Here is a 20373-nt window from a genome sequence, read left to right as displayed (position 1 = left end):
AGCGCTGTGTGAGTAGGCCTCCTGTCTCCCCAGTGTAGAGGAGCTTTGAAGCGCTGTGTGAGTAAGCCCACTGCCCCCCCAGTGTAGAGGAGCTCTGAAGCACTGTGAGTAGGTCCCCTGTCACCCCAGTGTAGAGGAGCTCTGAAGCACTGTGCGAGTAGGCCTCCTGCCTCCCCAGTGTAGAGGAGCTCTGAAGCACTGTGCGAGTAAGCCCACTGTCTCCCCAGTGTAGAGGAGCTTTGAAGCACTGTGTGAGTAGGTCCCCTGTCTCCCCAGTGTAGAGGAGCTTTGAAGCACTGTGTGAGTAGGTCCCCTGTCCCCCCAGTGTAGAGGAGCTTTGAAGCACTTTGCGAGTAAGCCCACTGTCTCCCCAGTGTAGAGGAGTGCGAGTAGATGATGGACATGCTTTGGGGAGTCAGGAGGTCAATTATTTGTGTGAAGATACAATGGCTTTAAGAAGGTGGTGTTGTCCCTGTTTTTGTGAGGTAGGGCTGAGACAAGGACTGAGCCATCTGCTGGAAAGTGAACAGCTTGTGAGGCCATGGGGTTTTATTTATAAAGTTGGGAACAACGGAAGCAGCTAAATGGGTGGGGTCAAACACCCACCAAGCCAGGATTGGTTTTGAGTACCTGTTGCTGGAGTCTTGAAGCTGGATGTGGGAGCTCTTATTTCTCTCTCTGTTCCAGCTTAGAGCTGGGGTTAGCTGCCTGCTGCTGGAATTGCATGTGAGACCAGCTGTTAAATTGAATTTGTCTTTGCCAAGGGTGTGTTTATGGGATGTTACTGTATTGGAATAGTTCATTAGTAATAGCTAATATATCATTTTGTTAGAATTTTGATTGTTTTATTTATGCCAATTCTTTTTTTTTATTTTGCCTGTATTTTAGCTGTAGTGTGTGAATGAAGTGTGTTTTGCTTCAAACCTGGTAGTTTGGCCAATCAAATTGCATCTGAAACACATCACCTTGCACTTACCTTTAAAATAAGCAAACTTTAGGGTCGTGACTAATTTTGAAATATGTTTTGCGGAGATTTGGTCCGGTCCATCAAAATTGCAGACTCTTGTCGGGATCCAAATCTCTAATTCCAGGTTGGGTTGAGGATTACTGGACTCAAAGGGTAAGTGATGGTGTGTTTATTTTGGGCATTGCATTCGGTTGGTTTAAACAGTGTAACGATGTTTAATAATGGCTCTTTCAGTTGCTAAGGTCTTCATGGGGATGGAAGAAGTCACTTGGGGAATTTTCTCGAAAGTGAGCAGGGTAAAGCTTTCAGAATTGGCAAACAGGCTGGAGTTGGGGGTTTTTGTGTCTGTGAGGAATGGGGAGATGATTGCAGGAATAGCTCTGCATTGACAAGTGCCAGGAATGCAATCAGCGTAATTGGCCAGGGCTAAAATTCAGCTCCAAGTGAAAAGGAAATTAAACAGTTTGAATTATGATGAAAAGAAGGCCCCAGCAGGAGAAAGAGAGAGCTTTTGAACTTGAGAAATTGGAGCTGATCTACATTCTGGTCAGTGTTGACGACAGGCCATGTTAGTGGAACAGGAACAAAGTCATTTGAACAACGTCCACAACGAACACTGTGCAATCATCAGCAAGCATCTCCACTTCGGACCTTAGGAAGAGAAGGCCATTGATGAAACAGCTGAAGGTGGTTGGGCCCAGGATACTCCCCTGAGGAACTCCTGCAGAGATGTCTGACCTCCAACAACCATGGCCACCTTGCTGTGTGCCAGTTATGATTCTAACCAGCCGAGAGCTTATCCCCTGACACGCATTGATTCCTGTTGTGCGAGGGCTTGTTGATGCAACACCCAGTCAAATGCATCCTCAATGTCACTTCATCTTTGGTATGAATTGGAATACAAGGTAATCTTGAACAGTATTTTAGTGACCAGTGGGCAAATGGGATGTTTGCCTTCATTTCACATGAAATGGAGTGTCCAAAAGGAAGGTCTTAGAGTCATGGCGATTCACAGCATGGAAACAGACCCTTCGGTCCAACCCGTCCAGATATCCCAACTCAATCTAGTCCCACCTGCCAGTACCCAGCCCATATCCCTCCAAACCCTTCCTATTCATATACCCATCCAAATGCCTCTTAAATGTTGTAATTGTACCAGCCTCCACCACTTCCTCTGGCAGCTCATTCCATACACGTACCACCCTCTGCGTGAAAACGTTGCCCCTTAGGTCTCTTTTATATCTTTCCCCTCTCACCCTAAACCTATGCCCTCTAGTTCTGGACTCCCCAACCCCAGAGAAAAGACTTTGCCTATTTATCTATCCATGCCCCTCATAATTTTGTAAACCTCTATAAGGTTACCCCATAACCTCCGACGCTCCAGGGAAAACAGCCCCAGCCTGTTCAGCTTCTCCCTGTAGCTCAGATCCTCCAACCTTGGCAACATCCTTGTAAATCTTTTCTGAACTCTTTCATGTTTCACAACATCTTTCTGATAGGAAGGAGATCAGAATTACACGCAGTATTCCAACAATGGACTAACCAATGTCCTGTACAGCCGCAACATGACCTCCTGTACAGCCGCAACATGACCTCCTGTACTCGATGCTCTGACCAATAAAGGAAAGCTTACCAAATGCTGCCTTCACTTTCAAGGAGCTATGAACCAAGGTCTCTTTGTTCAGCAACACTCACTATGCCCTTACCATTAAGTGTATAAGTCCTGCTATGATTTGCTTTCCCAAAATGCAGCACCTCGCATTTATCTGAATTAAACTCCATCTACCACTCAGCCCATTGGCCCATCTGGTCCAGATCCTGTTGTAATCTGAGGTAATTCTCTTCTCTGTCCACTACACCTCCAATTTTGGTGTCATCTGCAAACTTACTAACTGTACCTCTTATGCTCGCATCCAAATCATTTATGTAAATGACAAAAAGTAGAGGGCCCAGCACCGATCCTTGTGGCACTCCACTGGTCACAGGTCTCCAGTCTGAAAAGCAACCCTCCACCACCACCCTCTGTCTTCTACCTTTGAGCCAGTTCTGTATCCAAATGGCTACTTCTCCCTGTATTCCATGAGATCTAACCTTGCTAATCGGTCTCCCATGGGGAACCTTGTCGAATGCCTTACTGAAGTCCATATAGATCACATCTACTGCTCGGCCCTCATCAATCCTCTTTGTTACTTCTTATAAAAAACTCAATCAAGTCTGTGAGACATGATTTCCCACGCACAAAGCCATGTTGACTATCCCGAATCAGCCTTTGCCTTTCCACATACATGTACACCCTGTCCCTCAGGATTCCATCCACCAACTGCCCACTACCCAGGTCAGGCTCACTGGCTTGTCTATACTGCCAACCTCCAGTCTTCCGGCACCTCACCTGTGACTATCGATGATACAAATATCTCAGCAAGAAGCCCAGCAATCACTTCTCTAGCTTCCCACAGAGTTCTCGGGTACACCTGATCAGGTCCTGGGGATTTATCCACCTTTGGCCGTTTCAAGACATCCAGCACTTCCTCCTCTGTAATCTGGACATTTTGCAAGATGTCACCATCTATTTCCCTACAGTCTATATCTTCCATATCCTTTTCCACAGTAAATACTGATGCAAAATATTCATTTAGTATCTCCCCCATTTTCTAAGGCTCCACACAAAGGCCGCCTTGCTGATCTTTGAGGGGCCCTATTTCTCTCCCTATATTACCCTTTGTCCTTAATATATTTGTAAAAACCCATTGGATTCTCCTTAATTCTACTTGCCAAAGCTATCTCATGTCCCCGTTTTGCCCTCCTGATTTCCCTCTTAAGTATACTCCTACTGCCTTTATACTCTTCTAGGGATTCACTCGATATATCCTGTCTGTACCTGACATATGCTTCCTTCTTTTTCTTAACCAAACCCTCAATTTCTTTAGTCATCCAGCATTCCCTATACCTACCAGCCTTCCCTTTCACCCTGACAGGAATATACTTTCTCTGGATTCTTGTTATCTCATTTCTGAAGGCTTCCCATTTTCCACCCATCCCTTTACCTGCGAACATCTGCCTCCAATCAGCTTTTGAAAGTTCTTACCTAATACCGTCAAAATTGGCCTTTCTCCAATTTAGAACTTCAACTTTTAGATCTGGTCTATCCTTTTCCATCACTATTTTAAAATAGAATTATGGTCGCTGGCCCCAAAGTGCTCCCCCACTGACACCTTAGTCACCTGCCCTGCCTTATTTCCCAAGAGTAGGTCAAATTTTGTACCTTCTCTCGTAGGTACATCCACATACTGAATCAGAAAATTGTCTTGTATGCACTTAAGAAATTCCTCTCCATCTAAACCTTTAACATTACGGCAGTCCCAGTCGATGTTTGGAAAGTTGAAATCCCCTACCATAACCACCCTATTATTCTTACAGATAGCTGAGATCTCCTTACAAGTTTGTTTCTCAATTTCCCTCTGACTATTGGGGGATCTATAATACAATCCCAATAAGGTGATCATCCCTTTCTTATTTCTCGGTTCCACCCAAATAACTTCCCTGGATGTATTTCCAGGAATATCCTCCCTCAGCACACCTGTAATGCTATCCCTTATCAAAAATGCCACTCCTCCTCCTCTCTTGCCTCCATTTCTATCCTTCCTGTAGCATTTGTATCCTGGAACATTAAGCTGCCAGTCCTGCCCATCCCTGAGCCATGTTTCCGTATTTGCTATGATATCCCAGTCCCATGTTGCTAACCACACCGAGTTCATCTGCCTTCCCTGTTAGGCCCCTTGCATTGAAATAAATGTAGTTTAATTTATTAGTCCTACCTTGTCCCTGCCTGCCCTGACTTTTTGACTCACTTCTGTTCTCAGTTGTACCAGTCTCAGATCGATCTCTTTCCTCACTATCTCCCTTGGTCCCACCCCACCTTACCAGTTTAAATCCTCCCAAGCAGATCTAGCAAATTTTCCTGCCAGTATATCAGTCCCCTTCCAATTTAGGTGCAATCCATCCTTCTTGTACAGTTCACTTCTATCCCAAAAGAGATTCCAATGATCCGAAAATGTGAATCCTTCTCCCATACACCAGCTCCTCAGCCATGCATTCATCTGCTGTATCTTCCTATTCCTGCCCTCACTAGATCATAGCACTGGGAGTAATCCAGATATTACTACCCTTGAGGACCTCCTTTTTAAATTTCTGTCTAACTCTCTGCAATCTCCCTTCAGAATCTCAACCTTTTCCCTTCCTGTGTTGTTGGTTCCAATGTGGACACTGACCTCCTGCTGGCCCCTCTCCCCCGTGAGAACATTCTGCACCCTCTCTGAGACATCCTCGATCCTGGCACCAGGGAAACAACACACCATTCTGCTTTTTCTCTGCTGGCCACAGAAACGTCTGTCTGTACCTCTGACTACAGAATCCCCTAACACAATTGATCTCTTGGAAGCCGACGTACCCCTCGTTGCATTAGAGCTAGTCTCAATAGCAGAAACTTGGCTGTTCTTGCTACGTTCCCCTGAGAATCCATCACCCCCTACATTTTCCAAAACAGCATACCTGTTTGAAATGGGTATATCCACAAAAGATTCCTGCACGAGGTGCTGACCTCTCTCGCCCTTCCTGGAGTTAACTCATCTATATGACTGTATCTGAGACTTTCCTCCTTCCTATAACTGTTGTCCATCACATACTGTTGCAAATTCCTCATCGCTTTTATCTGTCTCTCCAACCGATCCACTTGATCTGATAAGATTCGCATCCAACAGCATTTATGGCAGATATAATCCGCAGTAACCCTTAAACTCTCTTTAAACTCCCACATCTGACAAGAAGTACATCTCACTGCAAAGGCCATTTTTGCTCCTTCACAATCTACAGACCCAGAAAATAACACCGTCTTATTCCTCTACAAACATTACCCCAGGTTAAATTAATAGCTATGGCTTATTTTAAGTTTAATCAAGAGACTTATCTTCAAAAACATATAATCAAGAACAAGTCCACTATACTCCCTACTGCAGCCTCTCTCTCGGACAGACTTAAGACAACAATTAACTTATCTGATTCTGTGCTGTGAACTTCGCCCGAACCGGTTCCTCCAAGATTAGTTGTGAATTTCACTGTTTGTTAATTTTCCCAGATGCACTGCGATGTCCAGCGATACACAAATTCAAATAGCAAAGGCAGTAACTGTGCAGGTTCTCTCTCTCTCCTGCACTGTCTTGGTGAAACTGGATAAACACTGGTGAGTGCACAACTGGAATACTGTGAGCAGTTGTAGTTCCCTTAACTGAGGACAAATATACTCACATTTGAAGCAGGCTGAAGAATGTTCTTTGGTTTTATCTCCAGGTATGGAACGTTTTGTTTTTTGAAGTTTCAAAATGTGGGTTTGGGGGAGATTGGAGACATTCAGCACAAGAAAGTAATAGTGTTGTCGAGAAAGAATGAACAAAAACCTGTTGGCCTAGTCATAAAAATGCAGAGGGTCTTGGTAGGGCATTTTTAAGATGAACTAGACGTGTAAAAGATGTCATGGCGGAGAGATTTCACAGAATCCGAGTAAGGAAGAGAGTATCCATGCTTGGTGGCTTGGAAATTGAGGGATGTTCTTGGTAAATGGAAAGGATGGCATGGGATTGGGAGGTATAGAAAATCTGCTGTGAATCAAACACCAACCTTCTAGCAGAGGCAGACCAGCTGAGAAGAAAAGCTGGGTGAAATAGCTCTTCAAAGAGGTTCAGTACCTGTGTTTGTGGGAATCGGTTATCAGACACTGGGCGAGTGTTTGGTTATTGTAACAGAAATATTTGAACATTGGTTCCTAGTTTTATTGAAGTGCCTTGCAGCTGACTGCAACTTGGAAGGAAAAGTGGTGAAATATTCTCACTTGAGGTGGAGACTGTAAAAGTCTTCCATCATTGTTACCTGGGCATACCATCAGCTGAGAAGCTGAGGAAAGTGTTGATAGTACCAAGGTTAAAAAGAGAAGGAATGATGAGGACAGTCAAGAAATACTGATGACTGGAAAATTCAAGGATGCACACTTTTGAGGTTTTGGAGGTCTTGACTTTCAAGCCTTGAGTAGGTAGAGAGGAAGCAGATTTCTTTGTGGGGCCTGTTTGATAAGTACAAAGACTATCAAATGGGTCATTCTCAGAAGTGCTGAGGACACTGCCCTAATTCTTTACCAGAATATTATCTGATAGATAGATGAGATCCTTAAAGCCATGTTTCAAGTTGTACTGTGTTTTTTCGCCCAGCACAAAATGTGCGTTTGTGGTAAGATCGGAAACCATGAATGAGCTCAGTGCACCACAGATGTGATGACGTTCATGCTCAGAGCGTTTTTGAGTGAGAAATAGGTAGCCGATAGGAACAGTGGGCTTTTGTCTCAGAAACAAAGACAAGATTTCTTCGATGGCAAAAGTTGAGGTCGAGCCAGCTGTACAAATAAAGCAGTCGGACTCTGAAGGAAACCCCTTTGTTTCATTGTCTGACAATGCTGAGAGGAGTTGAAATGCTGCCATTGACCTGAGTAACCTTAGGTTCAGGAGGTGAGCCCACGGCTGGTTGTGACTGCTGAGTGTACTTCAAGGTCATAGCATGGCTGAGATCTGCCACAGTAATGGGCTGTTCATAAAGTTAGCACTTGTGTGAGTGAGGCACTGAGAGTTACTTTTATCCTGTGACATGCTCCATGAAGAAGACGGAGTAGCTGTAAAAATGGTTTAAAGTGAGAGTCTGCTCATTGACAGTCAGAATTCAAACCTTTGCAGCAGATCCTGCATTCATTTTCCAGTTTACCCAACACCACAGCCTAACCTTATTACTTCCTTAAAAAAAAATAAATATATTGCCCCCAGTCACTGTTCTTTGTGTGGATTGTAGATACCCACCCTTTTCTGTGTGCAATTACTATTATTATACAGTTTTGGTGTCTTTCCTTCAGCAGGTTATGCTTTGGCAGCAGTCAGAAGCTTCAGTGAGTTGGTTACAGGGATGAAGGACTGTCGATGCTGAAAGGTTGATAAGCAAGATCGTTAGAGCCTGGCAGACGTGAGGAGTTGAGGCTGGGACGAGCTTGAGGGGTTGAATGGTCTTCTCTTTCTTGGGATCCTACTTTCAACCTTAAGCTCTGCTTGAACTGGAACAGTGGGACAGTAGCAGAGTTCAACGTCTTGAACAATATCTTTGTGGTTCAACAAGTTGCTTTGGATTGAGTTGACTATTCTTTGTCTTGCTGTCTGGAGAAATGAAAGTGAGGACTGCAGATGCTGGAGAGTCCGAGTCCAAGTGTGGAGCTGGAAAAGCACAGCAGGTCAGGCAGGAGGGTCAACATTTTGGGCATAAGCCCTTTATCAGGAATGTGTGGCTGCAGCGATGTGGAGGTCGACGTGCCAAACTACCATGTGCTCTCCCCTTGTCCGCTGATGTAATGATGAGGTTGGGTTGGAGTGGAGGGACTGGAGGGCTGCGCTTTTTGAGGGTGATAGGTTGGAGTAGGTGAGGGGTGGACAGGTTGAGGCAGTCAACGCCACAGCAGCAGTTGGAGGTGAAGAGGTCAAGGACGGGTAAGAGTAAAGTGAGGTCTGCAGATGCTGGAGATCAGAGCTGAAAATGTGTTGCTGGTTAAAGCACAGCAGGTCAGGCAGCATCCAAGGAACAGGAAATTCGACGTTTCGGGCCAGAGCTCTCCTGATGAAGGGCTCTGGCCCGAAACGTCGAATTTCCTTTTCTTCGGATGCTGCCTGACCTGCTGTGCTTTAACCAGCAACACATTTTCAGCAAGGACAGGTAAGAGCCCAGGACAGAGCATCCAAGAGAATGGTGTATGTTCGAGGCAGGAGGTAGGTGGGAGTCACGTTGAAAAAGTAAGCATGGGGGCGGAGGCTGTGGAAGGAAAGTTTGATGTCGCGACACGTCAGGTGTGGAAGTGGCACATTGGGCCACATATGCGGAAGTGGCATGGTGGTATTCTGAGTGTGACATCAGTGTGGTTGGCAGTGGTGTCAGGGTGACAGTGATGTAACGGGCAGTGTTTGTGGAGGTTTTGGCAGCAGTACTCCTGATGGTGACTGAGGAGGCAGTATGGTCGATGGTGGTCTCGGTCAGTTTTGTGGTGAGGGTCATAGTGGTGGCTGTAGCAGTTTTGTGCAGGCTGGGGCGTTGTCAACTCTTTCCTTACCTGCTTATACCCAATATATATTCTTGGAGGGAAGTGTCTGGATTGGTTGGAGAATCCTGGGTTTGGAGGTCAGTAAGTGACAGTTTGGTGTACTTATGCTCCTTGATGTCTGATAAGCTGGAGAACAAGTGTTTGTGTGTGTGTGGATCCTTTTCAGGATGATGAATATTTGAGAGTTGGCCTGGCCTTAGCGATGTCCAGGTTGGTGTGCCAAACCGTGCCCCCACCGCCCCCCCACAACCCGGGCCTGCTGATTTCCTTGTGTCTGAAACATCACCCCCCATGATCCTCTGATGCTGCCTGACCTCTCTGAAGAAAGGCCCATCACAGCTTTCTCTCTCCCTCCCTACCAACCCATTCTGGTCGACCTAGTTCTTGTTTTGAGCATATCAGCAAGTCTGGGATTTGTGTGAAACATGCAGAGGTTGGCTTTGTGCTGCTTCCTTGGATGTGGGTTTCTCACTTTGAACAGAGAACCTAATCCAGAGAGTTCAATTTTCGATTGATTCCTTTGAGAAATTGGCGCTGGGGTGATGGTGTAGTGTTGATCATCAATGTTTTCTCATCTATGAGTTAAAATGATTGCATAGGCACCTTGCCATACTAAAGAGTCTTAATTTCTGCTAAGTGTTTTTATATCATGCATAGTGAGGTATCGGTTTGACCAATATATTAAAAGTCTTGCACAGGATGTGTACTTCCTGTCCACAAACCAACCTTCCTTTGTCACAATAATTCTGTTTTTGTTCTTCCAGTTTTGTTCACACTAGTTGTGGCAGTGTGGTGGGAGGCTCTGACCATTGGCTGACTGTGGTGTTGGTTTCTGAAAACACTCCTGTCTGGAACAAAACATCGACTCCATGGCAATGTACTGAGTTGATACAAACGTGGGATTTCCTGACCCTGTTGACCATCTTGTTGACCCTGATAGAATGTGGCAGCACAGAATGTTGGCTGTGGCTGTGCCATGTGTCAGATTTGAGAATCACTGACAGCTGCTCTTTCCAAATTGTCCTGAAAATATTTCCTTTTTATGCATTTGATGACGCTTGAAGCTTAGTCCTGAATCTGCTGCCACTGTTCCTTAAAGCACATCCCAGAGCCTCACTCAGGAATAAGTACTCCTTCTATCACCTCTGACTGACTTGATTTGTACCAAATATTTTGTATCTTCCAGTTGCTAGTCATGCGACTCATCTATAAACATCTTACATTGTCGACAGTTTTGAACAGTAATTGTTGAGGGAATATTGATGTTTGGCAGATTTCTCTAAGTTTTACAAACCTAGCACTCTGGAAGCTAAACGACTGCTTTAAGGTTTGTTCAATTGTAAGGCCCACAGAATTAGATTAGACTTAGACTTACAGTGTGGAAACAGGCCCTTCGGCCCAACAAGTCCACACCGACCCGTCGAAGCGCAACCCACCCATACCCCTACATTTACCCCTTACCTAACACTACGGGCAATTTAGCTTGGCCAATTCACCTGACCCGCACATCTTTGGACTGTGGGAGGAAACCGGAGCAAAAAGATGCACTTAAACTCAGCAGCAGTCCTTGAGGATATGGAATACCCCAGTACTCTACAGCAGTGGTGCCGGAGGAGCATTTCAACAGACTCCTAATAGGATTGAGCCAGAAGGGTCATTGTGCTCAGATTGGTTCAGTTTATTTGAATTCTTTTGAGTGGAGGAGACGAGTCTGAGTTGGCGGTTGGTTGACATTTAGTTTGTACATTGTTTCTGAGTATGCCTTGTTGACAGACATCAGCCTTAAACCCTGGAGTGAGATTATGAACAGAATATGTTTACACTTTTGTAGCAGCCGCATGTTGAAGTTTTGACTTGCAAATATTCTGTGTATCTCCACGCAAAGTATCCTCTGTGTAAGGAGAGAGAGAGAGAAGAAATCTTTAGTGGTGAGGTTTTAAAAAGGAAAGTTGGAAAAGGCTTCAGCCTGAATTCTTGGAAATGTATTACGGGGTGAGGAATTTTCTGTACATTCTTGCATTTTTTAAATTCCAGAATTGCATCTGTTTTATTAAATTCCAATTTGGGAGTAACCAGGATTGCTGGCAGTTGCAATGAATTCTGTGCAAGGTTTTGTTTGTGTAAATTCAGTGAAAGTGAATTTCAGTTCTCCCTGAATCTTGCTGAACTGGTTGGTTCATGTCGGTCAGCTGCCCGGACTGTGTTGGATTCAGATAATTGTCGATGCAGCAGTGACTGAGGAGGCAGAGAGGGAGTCTTGTTTCAGTGTGGGAGAGACTCTGACTCACTGACTTTCATTGCTAAAGGACTTGAAAAATGATTCGTTTGATTTGATCGAAGATTCTGCAAGATGATGTCATATTTTTGAAACTCCTCACCCAGGATGGGAGGATTGTTGATAACAAAGGGAGCTGTATGCATTTGTGACGGCTTTGGCTGCCCGAAGCATTGGTGTCTCGACTGAGGCAGAGCAGGTAAAGATTGTTTTGCTTTGAGTAAATGGAGCGGGGGCTAAGAGTTAATTGACTGGGGGGCTGTTTGAGCTGCTGTATCATGCCCAGAGGGGAATTTAGCTGGGCTTCGTTTGCTAAAACCCATTCTCTGCAGCTTTTTTTATTTGTAACACAGAGCAATGTTGTATTAATTACCTAACCCCAGCAGTGCCGAGATGGGATCGGAACCAAAAATGCCGGCAATGTTGAGCAGGTCAGGCCGAGAAACCGAGTTAATCTTGCAGGTTGATGATCTTGTGCTTTTATCCAAGAGTGATGGCCCTTATTAATCTGCAGAACTCCTTCTGGGTTCGTAGTTTCCATTGTGGGAATCCCAAGGATGTAGCCTAGTGACGTTGAGAAATGGAAACTTTTCTCTGGGTAATAGTGGTAGTGTTTGGGGATAGTACTGCTTTAGCCTTAACTGTGGTAGGCAGTGGCCTGAGAGGTGTGAATGATGCTGGAGCCTGAGCTGCTTATGTTTTACACTGTCGATCTGTGTATAGCAAGAAGTGAAAACTGTACTGCAAGAATATGTTGTTGGTTTGACATTTTCTTGAATTGTTTTTTTAAAGAGCTTGGTGGATGTGAGAGGGAGGGTTTTGCAGGTTATTTCCAGAGCCGTTGTGGTGATGCTGCTGCTGGGCATGGAGCAGTTGGTCAAAGCATCGGGCTTCCTGCAGAATTACTTGTGTATGAATAGTTGGACAACAGAGTGAGACACCTGAGTCACCATGGATGATATCTGAAATGACCTGTCACACTAGGATTAAGGAAACTACTTCTTTCTTGAAAAGTGGGGTGATATTTTTCCTGAATCCGGTGTGACTGTTCCACACTGAAGGAAACTTTGGAAGATCGCAGGCATAAACTCTGCAGCCAGCCTGTTCAGAACTGGAGAATAGAGTCTATCTGGTTCAGGAGGTTTCAACAGTGTTCTTGTTCAATACTTGTCCATTAAATCCCTCACACTCACCATGTTTATTTCCTGCTATTTCTCATGTTTCTTTATCGTGTGCTCTGAAGATGGTTATAACATTTCTGTTTAATGTCAACTATTGCCTTATCTCAATTATATCAGTTGAATCTCCTCAGTTTTCATTATAATTCTTATATTTCGGGATAGTTTACACTCATTCTATCACCTTATGCTTATCAGTTCCTTGGTCTTCATTATCTAAAATTCTCCAAAAGTTTGACTTGATGCTGTGTCAGTGAAATTATAGACAACTTCTTTTAATCCAACAGTAACATCTTTGGTTGGTCACAATGAATGTTTGCTCCTTGGGAGTTGGGGTTGTTACTTCTCAATCAACTGTAAATTCATTCAGAATCCTCAGATATTTATTGACGTTGATATTTTGATGCCACCAGCAAGGAACTTGTCAGCTCATAGAGTCATAGAGATGTACAGCAAGGAAACAGACCCTTCGGTCCAACCTGTCCATGTCAACCAGATATCCCAACCCAATCTAGTCCCACCTGCCAGCACCCGGCCCATATCCCTCCAAACCCTTCCTAATCATATACCCATCCAAATGACTTTTTAAGTGTTGCAATTGTACCAGCCTCCACCACATCCTCTGGCAGTTCATTCCATACACGTACCACCCTCTGTGTGAAAATGTTTCCCCTTGGGTCCCTTTTATATCTTTCCCCTCACACCCTAAACCTATGCCCTCTAGTTCTGGACTCCCCCACCCCAGGGAAGAGACTTTGTTTATTTACCCTATCCATGCCCCTCATAATTTTGTAAACCTCTATAAGTTCACCCCTCAGCCTCTGACGCTCCTGGGAAAACAGCCCCAGCCTATTCAGCCTCTCCCTATAGCTCAAACCCTCCAACCCTGGCAACATCCTTGTAAATCTTTTCTGAACCCTTTCGAGTTTCACAACATCATTCCAATAGGAAGGAGACCAGAATTGCACGCAATATTCCAAAAATGGCCTAACCGATGTCCTGTACAGCAGCAACATGACCTCCCAACTCCTGTACTTAAAACTCTGACCAATTAAGGAAAGCATATCAAATGCCACCTTCACTATCCTATCTACCTGCGACTCCACTTTCAAGGAGCTATGAACCTGCACTCCAAGGTCCCTTTGTTCAGCCTAGGACCTTACCATTAAGTGTATAAGTCCTGCAAAGATTTGCTTTCCTAAAATGCAGCAGCTCTCATTAAATTAAACTCCATCTGTCACTCCTCTGCCCATTGGCCCATCTGATCAAGTTCCCATTGTAATCTGAGGTAACCTGTGCATTACATCTTCAATTTTGGTGTCATCTGGAAACTTACTAACTATGCCTCTTATGCTCATATCCAAATCATTTATAAAAATGATGAAAAGTAGTGGACCCAGCACCGATCCTTGTGGCACTCCACTGGTCACAGGCCTCCAGTCTGAAAAATAACCCTCCATCATCACCCTCTGCCTTCTACCTTTGAGCCAGTTCTGTATCCAAATGGCTAGTTCTCCCTGTATTCTGTGAGATCTAACCTTGCTAATCAGTCTCCCATGGGGAACCTTGTCGAACGCCTTACTGAAGTCCATATAGATCACATCTACTGCTCTGCCCTCATGTTACTTCTTCAAAAAACTCAATCAAGGTTGTGAAACATGATTTCCCAAACACACAACCATGTTGACTATCCCGAATCAGTCTTTGACTTTCCAAATACGTGTACATCCTGTCCCTCGGGATTCCCTCCAACAACTTGCCCACCACTGACGTCCGGCTCACTGGTCTGTAGTTCCCTGGCTTGTCCATACCACCCTCCTTAAACAGAGTTTAGTATTGTAAGTTCGTGTAACAGTGAGATTTAAGGTATTGAGGTTATACTACAAGAACTACCTGATCTCTTGGCTTTTTTCCTGTTTCCAACAGTTTTGAGGCAAACATCATACTTAGTGATTTTTTTCAGAAGCAATTTAAATTGTTGAGAGAGCCTAGGTAGCATTGTAATGGGGAATACGGCCCTTTGTAGTGTTGGGGAGCAGATTGGACCAGTACTACTTAGTTGAGTCATCTTGGAACATTGTCATCTGCATGAGGAAAACACAAATAGGCAATGAGTGGTGTTTGAAATGAGCTCAAGGATCCCAAGCTCTGATTCAGCCCCATAGAGGGTGTGCAGAGCAAATGAACAATTGATGGACAAAAAAAATGGAAAGGCAAACACAATTGTTTTGACAGGTGGTCAAGCTTTGCATTGAGAGATTGGGATAGTTCTCATTGACTTTTCTCCTGTAGTTTTGCATGAGGAATATCTCTTGCCCTCCCTCTGCATCCTGCAGGATTGCTCGGTTTGCTGAAATAGACTTTCCATTTGATCCCTTCAGAAGAAACCAATGATTGCCTATTGAAGCGATGGTTGAGACAAACTTTTACACCATATTCTCTAAAGGTGCATTCTGCCAATTGGCTTCCTGGATACCTGCACCTGTTTTTCCTTCTCTGAGGCTGAATTGCACAACTAGTGAAGCCTCACAACTGTGAGTGAACTGGCCCAAAGATAGTAATAACGGGGAATAGGAGTCTTGGTTGCTTTCCTTTTTTCTCAGTCTCTCCCTTTTCTCAATTCTCCTGTGCATTGCAGAGACTGTGTCCTCAAACAGACGGTAATTGGGAGCCTGAAATTGGACTCAGTACCACATGGGCAAGAGAAAAACTGCTTTGCAAGTTTGGCAATCCAATTTGTATTACATCATGACACTGCAGTGATATGGATCGATCTGGTCATGACATAATTGACATTGATATGGGCTGAGAGTGGTAACCAACTTCTGACTCTGGGGCATGTTTGACCCAGATTAAAGTTACGTTCATGGTTGTTATAAATTTAATTTGCCTTAATAGCCAGTTGATGGTCAGGAAAGTTAAATGGATTGGAAAATGACAAGTCACGTTTTTATCATTCCTTGATTTTATCGGAAAGAAACAAACTCGGAAAGCTGTTGGAACAGTTGTACTCAAACTGGAAATGGTCCCCTTCGTCTTCTGACCATGGAAGTGATACTAAAGTGTTTAATTGTCAGGGTCTGGCAGCAGAGGCCACTTGAGGAATGGCTCGTAACCTGAAACAGTCACACGAACCTTTGATTGAATCAAGTTGTTCTGAGACATTTGTTGTCATTTTGTTGGCAAGGCATTTGCTGATTACTTTACCATGGTTTGCCAAGTTTGGATCATGCTGCAACAATGCAAAATGAAGGAGCAAAGAAGCATAATCATGTTTTTAAGTGCTTATTCCTAATATGTAATTGCAGTATGTTTAACCAGTTTGTGTGTCATGCTACTGAACTGTACATTAGCATGCTTGTGTTGCCAAGGGAGGGTATGGATTTGTGCTCTCCTCTTGACACATTTCCAGTTGCAGTAGTGATTATCATGCAGCATTTAGGAATTGTGAAGAAAATGAGGGAAAGCTGGTTATGAACAATCTGAACATGATCAGTGTTTGGTCACAGAACAATCCTGGTAGTGGGCAAACTATAAGATGAAGGAAAATAACAAACGTGATATTTAATGGACTGGACTGTGATGTTTTATATCTGGGCCACTTATTTCTAATGCAGAACAGAATGATGGGATGGGCGGCACGGTGGCACAGTGGTTAGCACTGCTGTCTCACAGCACCTGAGACCCGGGTTCAATTCCTGACTCAGGCGACTGACTGTGTGGAGTTTGCACGTTCTCCCCGTGTCTGCGTGGGTTTCCTCCGGGTGCTCCGGTTTCCTCCCACAGTCCAAAGATGTGTCAGGTGAATTGGCCAGGCTAAATTGCCCGTAGTGTTAGGTAAGGGGTAAATGTAGGGGTATGGATGGGTTGCACTTTGGCGAGTTGGTGTGGACTTGTTGGGCCTAATCTAATCTAATCTAAAAAGACTTTCTGCTGTTTGTTTGAAGATATTCCATCAGACCATAAACCATAAAACACAGGAACCTCATTTAACAACCATGAACAGAAGTAGGCCAGTCATTCCGTCAAGCTTGTTCCACCATTCCGTAAGATCATGGCTAATCTGATAACCCGTGTGTGGCAGTGGAAAGGTACAGTAGGTCAGGCAGCATCTGAGAAGCAAGAGAGTTGATGTTTCGGGCCTAACCCTCCATCAGGATTGGAGAGCAGGAGGGGGCTGGAAAATAAATGGGGCTATGGGGGGCTAGGGGAAAGGTAGATGGGATGGTGAGAGATGGGCAAAGCTAGGAGGTAATATAACAATCTGCTCATCGTTCAGTTTACTTGATCTTTCCCCCCATAGCCCTGGATTCACTGGATGTTTAAACATTGCTGTTTCTGAGCCTTGAATAGTTTGATTGTCCCAGCTTTGACTGCTCTCTGTGATAAAGAATTCCAGATTCACTACCATCTGAGACAAGAAATTTGACCTCTTTTGTCTTAAACAAGTGACCCCTTACTGTGAGACTATGCTTTCTGATCAGAGAATCTTCTACATTGGGAAGTGACCACTCTGCATCAACCCTGTCAATCTAACCTCCACCAATAATACCAAACCAACCTAGTTTGACCTTTACTCTTAAGGCAATGCTTGCATACGTGGGATCAACTAGGTGAACATTGTCTCGATTACTCTCAATGCCACTGTATCTTTCCCTTGCTAAGGCAGCCAAAATAGTTCACGTTGTGGTCATACAGTCCCAGTGACAGTTGAGTTCTGAGCACAGGTACATCTTCAATATCAGTGAAATCATAGCATAGTAATTGTGGGGAATGAGACCATCCTGGATCAGTCCGTGATGTTGAGTGGCTTGGAGATTGATAGGGTCAAGTGAAAGGGGATTAATTCTTGATTTGTGAAACCTAACCTGATTCAGCCTGAAAGGATTTCATTTTACCCCTCACTCCAGTGATAGGTGTCACGTTATCTGTGGTTTGCAGTGTCACTAGGAGCAGCCATGTAAAGTCTTGAGGAAGTTGTGGTTTCAGCATTTGAAGTATTCAGAGGTAGGAGAGGAATCTGCAGCCTACCCAAAGCCAATGTATGTCTTTCAGTTTCCTCTCAAGTTCATGAAATATTTCTAAAAAGCCTGAAATAAAGGTAGTTAGTTTACTCTTCTGTTTCGATTTGTAGAGTGAATGTTTTCCCTTTGTTTTGTGAGGGGATGGAATGCCAAGGATCTGACATGAGTGGTTTATGTTTTGATCACTTGGCTAGCCTGCCCTTGGTGGGTTGTGATTCTTTGGCTTTGTTGTGTCTTATGGATTGGGTCCCTCTGTTTGAAAAGCTGTATCCTGACATTCCAATATAGTCTGAAAATCTTATTTCATATCCCTCCACCACTCCTCAGTGTCACATAAGTGTCTTTCTCCCCCTGAGGGGAGAGGGAAGTCCATTCAGCCTTTAGAGCCTACTCTGCTATTCAATATGATAGCTGACCATTCATCTCAAAAACCCTGCTCTTTACTTTGATCCTTTTATCTCTGAGAATGATATCCAATTGATTTGAAAACATTTTTGGTTTTGGTCCCAACCACTTTCTGTCGCAGAGAATCCCACAAGCTCACCATTCTCTGGGTGAAGGCATTTTTTCCTCATCTCAGTCCTAACTGGACTACCCTATATTGCTAAACTGTGACCCATGGTTCTGGACTCCCTGGCCATTAGGATCATGGTTCCTGTGTTTAGTCTGTCTAGTTCTGTTAAAGTGTGATAGGTTTGAGATGCCCTCCACCTCTTTCTTCTTCACTCCGTTGAATAGAGACCTAACCAATCCAGTCTCTCTTCACAGGTCAGTCCTGCTATCCCAGGCATCAGTTTGGCAAATCTCTCCATAGCCAGAACACCCTTCGCCAGAATACTCTTCCTCAGATATGGGTGCTTATTGAACATGGACTTGGCTGTGGCTTGTGGACTGTGTGGTAATGAATCAAATGTTCCACTTCACCTCTCATTTTGGTGCTGGAAAATGCAGGCTATTTCTAGTGGGCTTTATTTTCCTTTCGTGAACCAGTACACAAGGACAACGTGAATTTCCATAGTGCCTTTCATAGCTTGGGTATGTATGAAAGAGCATCACAGACCATGACTTGGAATGTTGCTCTGTTCCATAAGAAAGGTGTAGTCAACTAATGTGCACTAGATCTCACAAACAGTAATCTGATTATGATGAAATGAATTACTTTTGTGATATTGGTTGAGGGATGTGTATTACCAGGATGCCATGGAGCACTCTGCTACTTTTCAAAATGATGCCATGAGATCTTTGTTCACCTGAGAGTAGATACTATCATCTTCACACCTCACTTGAATGACAACCCCTCCCCAGCACACACTTCCTGCTGCAGTGGAGCTTTGATCCAGACCTTTGGACTCATGAGCACCTTACTTGAGCATGAATGTTAATAACTGAGCCTCACAGACCAAAAACTCCCAAATTTCTACTTGCTTTTCAGATCCCAGCTTTGGCACAACTGTTGCTTTGGGTTCCGGATTTCAAAAGGCAATTGGCCAAGGTTCCTCTTGATGAGCATCATCAAAGTGGGAAATACGTGCATGGATCTTGGGTGGATTTGGGGTTTGGGCTGTACATTGTTGATAATTTTACCAAAATTCAAGATCAAAAATGATTGTGAGAAGTGGGAGCATGGACAATACCTTCTCTGGTCTCCCTGCCTATTGAACTCAATGCCCTACAGCAGTCTGGTCCAGGGCTCTGTTGGAGTTAAATAAGAAATCTTTTTTGATAGCTTGGCCAACAATTATTTCCTGTGCAACGTCAACAAAACAGATGAGTTGGTTCTGCAGCTTATTGCCATCTGTAACTTGGATTCTGTCTTGGTCTGTAAAAGAACAGTGATTTCCACAGAAAAGTATTGAAAGTAGTTTGATGTCTATTTACTCTTGTCACATTGTCACGGTTGTTTCAGAGACTACCTCTGAATTGGCTGTTGAGCACTTCAAGGCCTGAGGAGCTTGAGAAATGGGCCAACTAAATTCCTGTTCTTTTCAGCAGCAAGTTGAAAGTTGGATAGCAAAAAGTGACTGTGAGGTAAAGCCATCAGGAATGTTTGAGACAGACACTGCCTTGAGCAATTTCATTCGCAAGCTCATCAAATGAATAAGCGCCATCAAGTTTCAAATCTGAGAGCGCGCAGGGAGTGTTACTTGAAAACATTGCTGCTTTTCAACTGCTTTTAACCAGAATAGCCAGTTTCATTGGAACAAATCTTTGAGTATGAGAACTTGAGGGAGTAAGTATTTTTAAAAGATACCCAAGTGGACTTCATATCTCCAATAATTGAAGTTAGCTCAGTGAAGTGGACAGACAGTCTGCGGATGCTGTAAATCCGAAACAGAAGTTGCTGGCAAAGCTCAGCAGGTCTGGCTGCATCTGTAAAGGACAATCAGAGTAAACGTTTCGGGACCGGTGACCCTTCCTCAGAACTGATATTTGCCAGGCAAATGTTGGTTTATATGCGGAAGATAGGGTGTAGTTGGAGAGACACAGGAGTGGATAATGATCTCAAGAAGGGTTATATGCAAAATGTTGACTTCACCACCTGATGCTGCCTGGCTTGCTGCTGTTCCTGCCTCCTGCTTGTCTGCTTCAGGTGAATAGTTGTTAGTGGAGACTTCAGTGGCTAACATTAGGTAGTATGTAGTGGCAGACTGTGATAACAAGGCCTGGTGTATGGGGTAGGGGGCTGGGACATGGGCAAAGTTCAGACCCTGAAATGATTGAACTCACCAGGCCATGATTTGCTTGGTAAATGCATGTCA

The 20373-nt window shown here is 44.2% G+C and overlaps 1 protein-coding gene across 5 annotated transcripts in view; it reads left to right on the top strand.

The window, feature by feature from the left end:
• The window catches only part of tyk2 (tyrosine kinase 2), a 100338-nt gene that overhangs the window by 12418 nt on the left and 67547 nt on the right, over positions 1-20373 (top strand). Inside the window, exon 1 of one of the 5 annotated variants that reach the window (XM_060855195.1) lies at positions 11400-11611. The exons of the other annotated variants lie outside the window; for them this stretch is intronic. The gene's annotated coding sequence lies outside the window, so the exon portion shown is untranslated. Of the gene's footprint in view, positions 1-11399; positions 11612-20373 lie in introns of those variants that run through there. 5 annotated transcript variants of the gene reach the window in all.

The sequence above is a fragment of the Hemiscyllium ocellatum genome, chromosome 45 (assembly GCF_020745735.1).
Source record: "Hemiscyllium ocellatum isolate sHemOce1 chromosome 45, sHemOce1.pat.X.cur, whole genome shotgun sequence".
Lineage (NCBI taxonomy): Eukaryota > Metazoa > Chordata > Chondrichthyes > Orectolobiformes > Hemiscylliidae > Hemiscyllium > Hemiscyllium ocellatum.
This window is presented reverse-complemented; position numbering and strand designations above follow the sequence as displayed.